Source organism: Pinus tabuliformis, chromosome 9 (assembly GCF_031772625.1).
Source record: "Pinus tabuliformis cultivar Carrire ecotype Pingquan chromosome 9, CPIR1, whole genome shotgun sequence".
Lineage (NCBI taxonomy): Eukaryota > Viridiplantae > Streptophyta > Pinopsida > Pinales > Pinaceae > Pinus > Pinus tabuliformis.
In genome coordinates, this window is record NC_142307.1 from 1235451471 (window position 1) to 1235461210 (window position 9740).

A 9740-nucleotide genomic window follows, 5' to 3' on the forward strand; every position below is an offset into this window, starting at 1 on the left:
TTGTGCATACAAGTAATGGGGAACATACGAAGGCTTTGGAATATTATTTCCAAGCATTAGAACGGAACCCATCCTTACCACAAGCTCTTAATAATACGGCCTTGATCTGTCATTACGTGCGACTATCTGTACCATAGAATAACTTAGTTAATAACTGAGTAAGGACAAAAGAAAAGGCTTTCTACATATGCACCGTCCCAAGTAACGGTATTTTATCAGCTGTAGCGAAAAAAACTCTCATAGGAGCCCGAATATGAATAGATAGAGCCTAAATATTCCATGGATAATAAATTCAATTGATGATGGAAGCACCATAAAGATCAATTATTGAAAGAAGGTTCGGGCTGATACGATCAAATCTGCTCATTGACAAGAATCAGGAATCAACTTATGTAATAGAGTTGATCTACTAAGCTATTGAGCAGCGGTGTAGCATCAGATCCTAAAGATGTGAAGTACTCCAGCCAGAGAGTACTCTCCAAAAATTCTATACGGAACTGAGATAGTTACCTTGCAAAAAGACTTTGATTTGGACAATCAATCTGAAGTATAGAAAGAGATATACTTCATCTTTTTGAGGGTAGGAGAAAAGATAGAACCTGATCATTGAATTGATTGGAAGTTAAATCAGAAACTCATGTCATTGACTTTTTTTGGTCCTTTGGTTAATATGAACTCCCAATGAATCATCTCCAATTCTTTGGAAATTTTGGTAGAGGACTAAAGAATAGTGGATTGAGCCGTATGAGGTAGGAAACTCTCAAGTACGGTTCTGAGGGAAGAAAACTTTTCCAAGTTTACCTATCCCGACCGAGGAGAACAGGCCATTCGACAGGGAGATCCTGAAACTGCGGAGGCTTGGTTCGATCAAGCTGCTGAGTATTGGGAACAAGCTATAGCACTTGCTCCGGGCAATTACATCGAAGCACAAAATTGGTTAAAGATTACAGGACGCTTTGGAGAATGAGAGTTTCTATTATTGGGAAATCGTTTTCATTATTGAATATCTGACTCGAAATCAATGGGATTTTTCCAGAATATTCCCAAAAATTAGATTCTATTTCGTCGACATCTTATAGGAATATATTTACAATATAAAAAGAATACCTTTTCTGATTCTGGATTGTTGACGGATCTTCTTAATAGGGGTAAAATCCATCTGGCTGGATATTTTTTTCATTAATGATCCATGAATAACGATTTATAATGGATGGCCTTTTATATGGGACATACGGAGGAGTATCAATAGATGGATAAATAAATAAATATATATATATATATCCATATATACAGATATATTTATTTATCCATCTAGAAACGGTGTAGTGTAATAATCACCGTTGCTTTTTTAAAATTACAAAAAAAAGGCTTTTTCATGCAAAAAAGCCCGCGGTCCATTGAGCACCTCAAAAGATATGTCATAATAGAATTGAACACATGCCTCAGATTGACTCCCGTATCATAGTCGCTCCAGTCATAAACTAGAAAATAAAGGGAGAAACGAGTTGAGATATATCTCTCGTAAGTTCACTAATTGCTATTGGCAGGTTTCTTATTATTTAAGTCCCGTCCGAAAAGAGGAGAATTCAATGACCATTCATTCACCGGAACCAGAAGTAAAGAAAGTAAAGGTCGTAGTGGATAGAGATACTATAAAAACATCTTTTGAAAAATGGGCCAAACCTGGTCATTTCTCAAGGACGCTAGCTAAAGGTCCTGATACTACCACTTGGATCTGGAACTTACATGCTGATGCTCACGATTTTGATAGCCATACTAATAATTTGGAAGATATTTCTCGCAAAATATTTAGCGCTCATTTTGGTCAACTAGCCATCATCTTTATTTGGCTAAGTGGGATGTACTATCACGGCGCTCGTTTCTCCAATTATGAAGCATGGCTGGCTGATCCCACTCACATCAAACCCAGTGCCCAAATAGTTTGGCCAATAGTAGGCCAAGAAATATTGAATGGGGATGTAGGTGGAGGTTTTCGAGGGATACAAATAACCTCTGGGTTCTTCCAGATTTGGCGAGCATCTGGAATAACCAGTGAATTACAACTTTACTGCACTGCAATTGGTGCATTGATCTTTGCAGCGTTAATGCTTTTTGCTGGTTGGTTCCATTATCACAAAGCTGCCCCAAAATTGGCTTGGTTCCAGGAAGTAGAATCCATGTTGAACCATGGTTCGAGTAACGGAATCTAACTAATGGATTGAATGAATTCTTCGATGGAAATAGTATAACCTAATACGATCACTTTTGATAAGACTAGTAGTAAAAACTTACGTGCATCAGAAAACGTTCCGATCAACACATGTCTGGTATAATTTCGAAAGAATAGGATTCGTACGAATAAGAACCTTATGCTCCTCCAGAAGACGTTCGTCAGACATGAGAGATATTTTGCTTGGATCTCCACGATTTAGATGGAATTGTGAATCTATCCCGCTTCGGTGATGATATAGAAAGAAGTATCCCATATCGAATTTATCCAGAGGCCCACCCCATGACCCTGGAATGATAAGGACTAGTCCGTCCAGATCCTGACATGATCATTCACAGTTCACTTACTATTGGATCGGGACTGACGGGACTCGAACCCGCAACTTCCGTCTTGACAGGGCGGTACTCTAACCAATTGAGCTACAATCCCAATACAGTACAGTTCACCTACTATTAGATAATATTTATTTCATGATAGGTGCTAGATAGGTCATATAGATTATGCGAGTGCTAGGTCGATTAAATATCTTATCCTTCTGTTTCATTTTTGAAATGTATCGATTCATACGGAATTGGGCATCTACGATATGAATAGATATCGATGTCGGGGTTCAATAACCAATTATCTTTTCATTCATGATTAGCATGAATATAACCATACCGATAGATTGGTATTGATGATATTGGTTGGGTCGAGCTGGATTTGAACCAGCGTAGGCATATTGCCAACGGATTTACAGTCCGTCCTCATTAACCACTCGGGCATCGACCCAGGAACAAGACAGTAATTTAAAATTATTTAGGATACCTAACGAATGGATCATGGTACCCCCAGGGGAAGTTGAATCCCCGTTGCCTCCTTGAAAGAGAGATGTCCTGATCCACTAGACGATAGGGGCCACCAATCTATTCTTTATAATATGAAAGTGATCGGGAAGTTGTCAATAATATTACAAGAATTCTTGGTTTCCTCAAGGTTTTTTTCAATAAACTTGCCTATCGATAAAATGGAGTCCCTTCAGAAATTAAATATTGCAACTAAAACAACTCTAAAGCAATTTACGGAATCTATATTTGTGATCCATCGGCCCAGTTCCGATAAAAAAGACTTTATGGACTCAAATTATACAAAATGTTTCATACTTGATAATTTTGATAATTTAAATAATTTAAATAATTTTGATAATTTAAATATTTTGATAATTTAAATAATTTTGATAATTTAAATAATTTAAATAATTTAAATTATTTAAATAGTGAATGGGGCTTATCGTTCTCTGATCGAAGTTATCCGGAAAAGACTCAAAAAAATATAAATGGGTTGGTTGGACAAAAGATCGATCCGTATGTTACAATCGGATCGTGGCGGGTATAGTTTAGCGGTAAAAGTGTGATTCGTTACATTATCAACTCGAATAATGGAAGGATCTTTTACATGGATCTTTGATCCATCTAAAGCTCTATTTCCAGATAGGTTCAAAACCTCCCCTATACCATCCATCCAGAGTTCATATGTTACACAACTTCATATACTTTACGTTCCCATATTAGAGTATAGTGCTTCACTTCTTTCCATTAAAACAAATGCCCGTTGGTGTTCCAAAAGTGCCTTTCCGAGCCCCTGGAGATGAAGATGCAACTTGGGTCGACTTATACAACCGACTTTATCGAGAGAGATTACTTTTTTTGGCTCAGGATATCAATCACGAGATTGCAAATCAACTCATGGGTCTCATGGTATATTTGAGTGCAGAAGATTCAAATAAAGATATTTTCTCATTTATCAACTGTCCCGGTGGATCAGTAATACCAGGGGTAGGTCTTTTCGATATGATGCAAGCAATAGTACCAGATGTACATACAATATGCATGGGGGTAGCTGCTTCAATGGGATCTTTCATCCTAATCGGGGGAGAAATGCCTAAACGTATAGCATTACCTCAGGCTAGGGTTATGATCCACCAACCTGCTAGTTCCTATTATGACGGATCGGCTGCAGATTTTCATAACGAATCGAAACACGTAACGATGCTTCGCGATTACATAACCAGATGTTATATAGAAAGAACGGATCAACCCGGAGAGGTAATTCAACGGGACCTGAACAAAGATGTTTTTATGTCAGCAACAGAAGCCCAAGCTTATGGCATTGTTGATGTCGTAGCGGAAGGTTGATCTCATAGCGGAAGATCCTCTTTTTTAATTTATTTTTATAATGAACTGTAAACTGTGATCTCTTTGTTCCTTTTCAAAAAAAAAAGGGGGGGGGGGGGAAGTGATTCATTTCATAATCACCTGATATGGTATGGTTAGGATCAATCCGAACCAGTTGATTCCGCATACAATACAGCTAGAATGCCCACTATTCAACAACTTATTAGAAATGCAAGACAGCCAATAGAGAATAGAAAAAAATCTCCTGCTCTTCGAGGATGTCCTCAGCGTAGAGGAGTATGTGCTAGGGTGTATGTGCGACTCGTTTGGATCAGAAACTTAAATAGACTGGGAAATTCTTACAACGGAATAACAGAAGAATTTTCCCGCTGTAATCAAGTAAAGATCCATCATCTAACCTTACCGGGGATGAAATTTATGGTTTCCATTGGTGCAAATCCAATCACCTTGATGTGGGATGAAAAGCAATTCCTCATTGGTAGCGAATGGTCATCAATCCATTGAGCGGGGAAATCATGCAAATTGAAGAAGCATAAAGTTTATGCTCATATTGCCGCGAGAACGGAACAACAGGGTCAGCTACCTGGCCAACCCCAGAATTACATGTCGTTACTGTATTAATAGATCTTGTAATGAGAGTATTTATTACTTAATGATTCAAGAGTAGAGCTGGAGATGGTAAACCGTACAAGTTACCGATAACATACTCATCTCATATTTCGGAAATGAATAAAAGGCTCCGGCGTATAGAGAGGACCTTACCGTTGGAGAAAGAACCATAGAAACGATGAAACCCATGATTTTTTCTCATTCTCAGTACAAGGTCCCAGTCCTTGCCTACCAGGAAGACGCCTATCCAAAGGGAATTATGGTTGGGAAGGTTGCAGTAGCAAAAGCCATTGGAACTTTTATTTTCTAAATAAGAAGAATCAGTGTTATTCTCAATGGACCAAACAAAACAAATGACTAACCGAGAAAAATATTAGCGATTCATGAGAGTAAACTTCAATAACCAGAGTGAAACGTGGATATATAGCTCGAAAACGTCGGAAAAAAATTCTTGCATTTGTATCAGGCTCTCGAGGGGCCCATTCGAAACTTTTTCGAACTGCTAACCAACGGAAAGCTAGAGCCTTAGTTTCCGCCCACCGAGATAGAGGTAAACGCAAGAGAGATCTTCGTCGTTTGTGGATTACTCGGATCAATGCAGCAGCTCGTGCCAATGGGGTTTCTTATAATAGATTCATCCAATATTTGTACAAGAGGCAGTTGCTTCCAAATCGTAAAACACTTGCACAAATAGCTGTATTAGATAGTAATTGCTTTTCCACCATCTTTAACAACTTATCGTATGATGAAATAGGTTAGGTATAGATGAAATAAATAGGTAAAGATGGAATGGATAGAACAGATTCTCCCGGAGAATTCCCTCCGGGAAGGTCGAAATATTGAAAAGTTTTTTCATATTGGATTGGAAATGAACGAAAAGAATTCAATCCAATTCTTTTCCAAAAATGAAATCCTGTTGACTTTTTCAACAATAGACTCAAGATCTGCATCTTTATCGAACATATATTCCAGCTCCGATTTGATTAAGGAGTAGGCTTATTTCCCATGGATCAAATTAGTTTTCATTATAAAGAAAAGGTAACAAAGATAGAATACGAGCTCGTTTAATAGCGTTAGTCATTAGACGTTGTTGTTTTTAAGTTAATCTATTCACTCGGCCAGATCAATCTACCTCTTCATGATGAACTTGCCTAGGAAACTTTTGAATATCTCAGACAAAAGTGTCAAATAGAGGCAATGTTTAGAAGGTTTGCAGACAAAGTTAAAGATCAACAAGATCTATTGAACAAAAGGGAATGTGCTTTCAAAGAAGAAGTTACCAAACTAAAGGCCCAACTAGAAGAAGGAAACAAGGTAAGAAAGCTTCTCAAGGACAAGGAAGACCAATGTCAAAAATTGCAGCATGAAGTGACATCATTAAGAAAAGAAGTCAACGAAAGAAGCACAACCATCAAGAAACTCAAAGATAGATCCAGCTACTATGAAAATCTTGAAGCTACAATCCTCTCACTAAAAGGAGATCTTGAAGAATCAAAGAAGCAGAATACAGATCTACACCAAGCAATTGAAAAACAAGACAACGAAGTCATCAGCTTAAAATCACAGTTGGAATGTGCCTTCAGAGTTCGTCAAATTCAGCAGGATCTGTATGAAAAGAAAGAAAAGGAGATACTCAATCTAAGGCAACAAATGGAAGAAGGAAGAAAAGATGGAGAAGACATGAAGAAGCAATGTCTAGAAAAGGAGGAACAACTTCAAGTTGAGGTAAATATCTTGAAAGGTAAATTAGAAGAAAAGGATAAACTTTTGAGATTTCAAGATAGTACTAAAGCCTTGGATGATTTTGTATAATTTGAGTCCATAAAGTATTTTTTATCGGAACTGGGCCGATGGATCACAAATATAGATTCCGTAAATTGCTTTAGAGTTGTTTTAGTTGCAATATTTAATTTCTGAAGGGACTCCATTTTATCGATAGGCAAGTTTATTGAAAAAAACCTTGAGGAAACCAAGAATTCTTGTAATATTATTGACAACTTCCCAATCACTTTCATATTATAAAGAATAGATTGGTGGCCCCTATCGTCTAGTGGATCAAGACATCTCTCTTTCAAGGAGGCAACGGGGATTCAACTTCCCCTGGGGGTACCATGATCCATTCGTTAGGTATCCTAAATAATTTTAAATTACTGTCTTGTTCCTGGGTCGATGCCCGAGTGGTTAATGAGGACGGTCTGTAAATCCGTTGGCAATATGCCTACGCTGGTTCAAATCCAGCTCGACCCAACCAATATCATCAATACCAATCTATCGGTATGGTTATATTCATGCTAATCATGAATGAAAAGATAATTGGTTATTGAACCCCGACATCGATATCTATTCATATCGTAGATGCCCAATTCCGTATGAATCGATACATTTCAAAAATGAAAGAGAAGGATAAGATATTTAATCGACCTAGCACTCCCATAATCTATATGACCTATCTAGCACCTATCATGAAATAAATATTATCTAATAGTAGGTGAACTGTACTGTATTGGGATTGTAGCTCAATTGGTTAGAGTACCGCCCTGTCAAGACGGAAGTTGCGGGTTCGAGTCCCGTCAGTCCCGATCCAATAGTAAGTGAACTGTGAATGATCATGTCAGGATCTGGACGGACTAGTCCTTATCATTCCAGGGTCATGGGGTGGGCCTCTGGATAAATTTGATATGGGATACTTCTTTCTATATCATCACCGAAGCGGGATAGATTCACAATTCCATCTAAATCGTGGAGATCCAAGCAAAATATCTCTCATGTCTGACGAACGTCTTCTGGAGGAGCATAAGGTTCTTATTCGTACGAATCCTATTCTTTCGAAATTATACCAGACATGTGTTGATCGGAACGTTTTCTGATGCACGTAAGTTTTTACTACTAGTCTTATCAAAAGTGATCGTATTAGGTTATACTATTTCCATCGAAGAATTCATTCAATCCATTAGTTAGATTCCGTTACTCGAACCATGGTTCAACATGGATTCTACTTCCTGGAACCAAGCCAATTTTGGGGCAGCTTTGTGATAATGGAACCAACCAGCAAAAAGCATTAACGCTGCAAAGATCAATGCACCAATTGCAGTGCAGTAAAGTTGTAATTCACTGGTTATTCCAGATGCTCGCCAAATCTGGAAGAACCCAGAGGTTATTTGTATCCCTCGAAAACCTCCACCTACATCCCCATTCAATATTTCTTGGCCTACTATTGGCCAAACTATTTGGGCACTGGGTTTGATGTGAGTGGGATCAGCCAGCCATGCTTCATAATTGGAGAAACGAGCGCCGTGATAGTACATCCCACTTAGCCAAATAAAGATGATGGCTAGTTGACCAAAATGAGCGCTAAATATTTTGCGAGAAATATCTTCCAAATTATTAGTATGGCTATCAAAATCGTGAGCATCAGCATGTAAGTTCCAGATCCAAGTGGTAGTATCAGGACCTTTAGCTAGCGTCCTTGAGAAATGACCAGGTTTGGCCCATTTTTCAAAAGATGTTTTTACAGTATCTCTATCCACTACGACCTTTACTTTCTTTACTTCTGGTTCCGGTGAACGAATGGTCATTGAATTCTCCTCTTTTCGGACGGGACTTAAATAATAAGAAACCTGCCAATAGCAATTAGTGAAATTACGAGAGATATATCTCAACTCGTTTCTCCCTTTATTTTCTAGTTTATGACTGGAGCGACTATGATACGGGAGTCAATCTGAGGCAGGTGTTCAAATCTATTATGACATATCTTTTGAGGTGCTCAATGGACCGTGGGCTTTTTTGCATGAAAAAGCCTTTTTTTTGTAATTTTAAAAAAGCAACGGTGATTATTACACTACACCGTTTCTAGATGGATAAATAAATATATCTGTATATATGGATATATATATATATTTATTTATCCATCTATTGATACTCCTCCGTATGTCCCATATAAAAGGCCATCCATTATAAATCGTTATTCATGGATCATTAATGAAAAAAATATCCAGCCAGATGGATTTTACCCCTATTAAGAAGATCCGTCAACAATCCAGAATCAGAAAAGGTATTCTTTTTATATTGTAAATATATTCCTATAAGATGTCGACGAAAGCTTCCTAGAAGAATTACCTAAAAGCATGTACCTCTGCAACATGCGTACACCATACACGCGACTTTCCCAGCATAAATCCGCGTGTATACGCGTATATACCTTTCGTAACTTGCGTATACCAACTTTTCTGTAGAACAGACAAGCTTCAACAGCAGGATGAGGCATCAACTACTCCCAGCTTTTGTCTGAGATATTCAAAAGTTTCCCTGGGCAGTGGTTTTGTGAGAATATCAGCAACTTGTTCCTTAGAAGGAACATACTCCAACTTGACCTTCTGCTCAAGCACTTGTTCCCGAAGAAAATGGTACTTGATTGGTATGTGCTTGGTCTTTGAGTGCATGACTGGATTCTTTGAAATGCTGATTGCACTTGTATTATCACATAAGATAGAGACGGGTGGAGTGCAAGTGATTTGAAAGTCCTGCAAGGTCTGCATCATCCAAAGAAGTTGTGTGCAACAAGATGCATATTCTGCTTCAGCTGTAGATAAGGCAATCGAACTCTGTTTCTTGCTGAACCAAGATACTAATCTGGAACCCATGAAGAAAGCACCACCACTTGTGCTTTTCCTATCATCCACACTTCCAGCCCAATCTGCATCTGTGTAAGCATGAAGAGTGAGATCTGT

At 38.2% G+C, this 9740-nt stretch overlaps 1 non-coding gene across 1 annotated transcript; it reads right to left on the reverse strand.

The window, feature by feature from the left end:
* Positions 1-2917: 2917 nt before the first annotated feature.
* TRNAY-GUA (transfer RNA tyrosine (anticodon GUA)) lies at positions 2918-3001 on the reverse strand. The gene has a single exon. It is a non-coding gene; the product is annotated as a tRNA-Tyr (tRNA).
* Positions 3002-9740: the final 6739 nt, after the last annotated feature.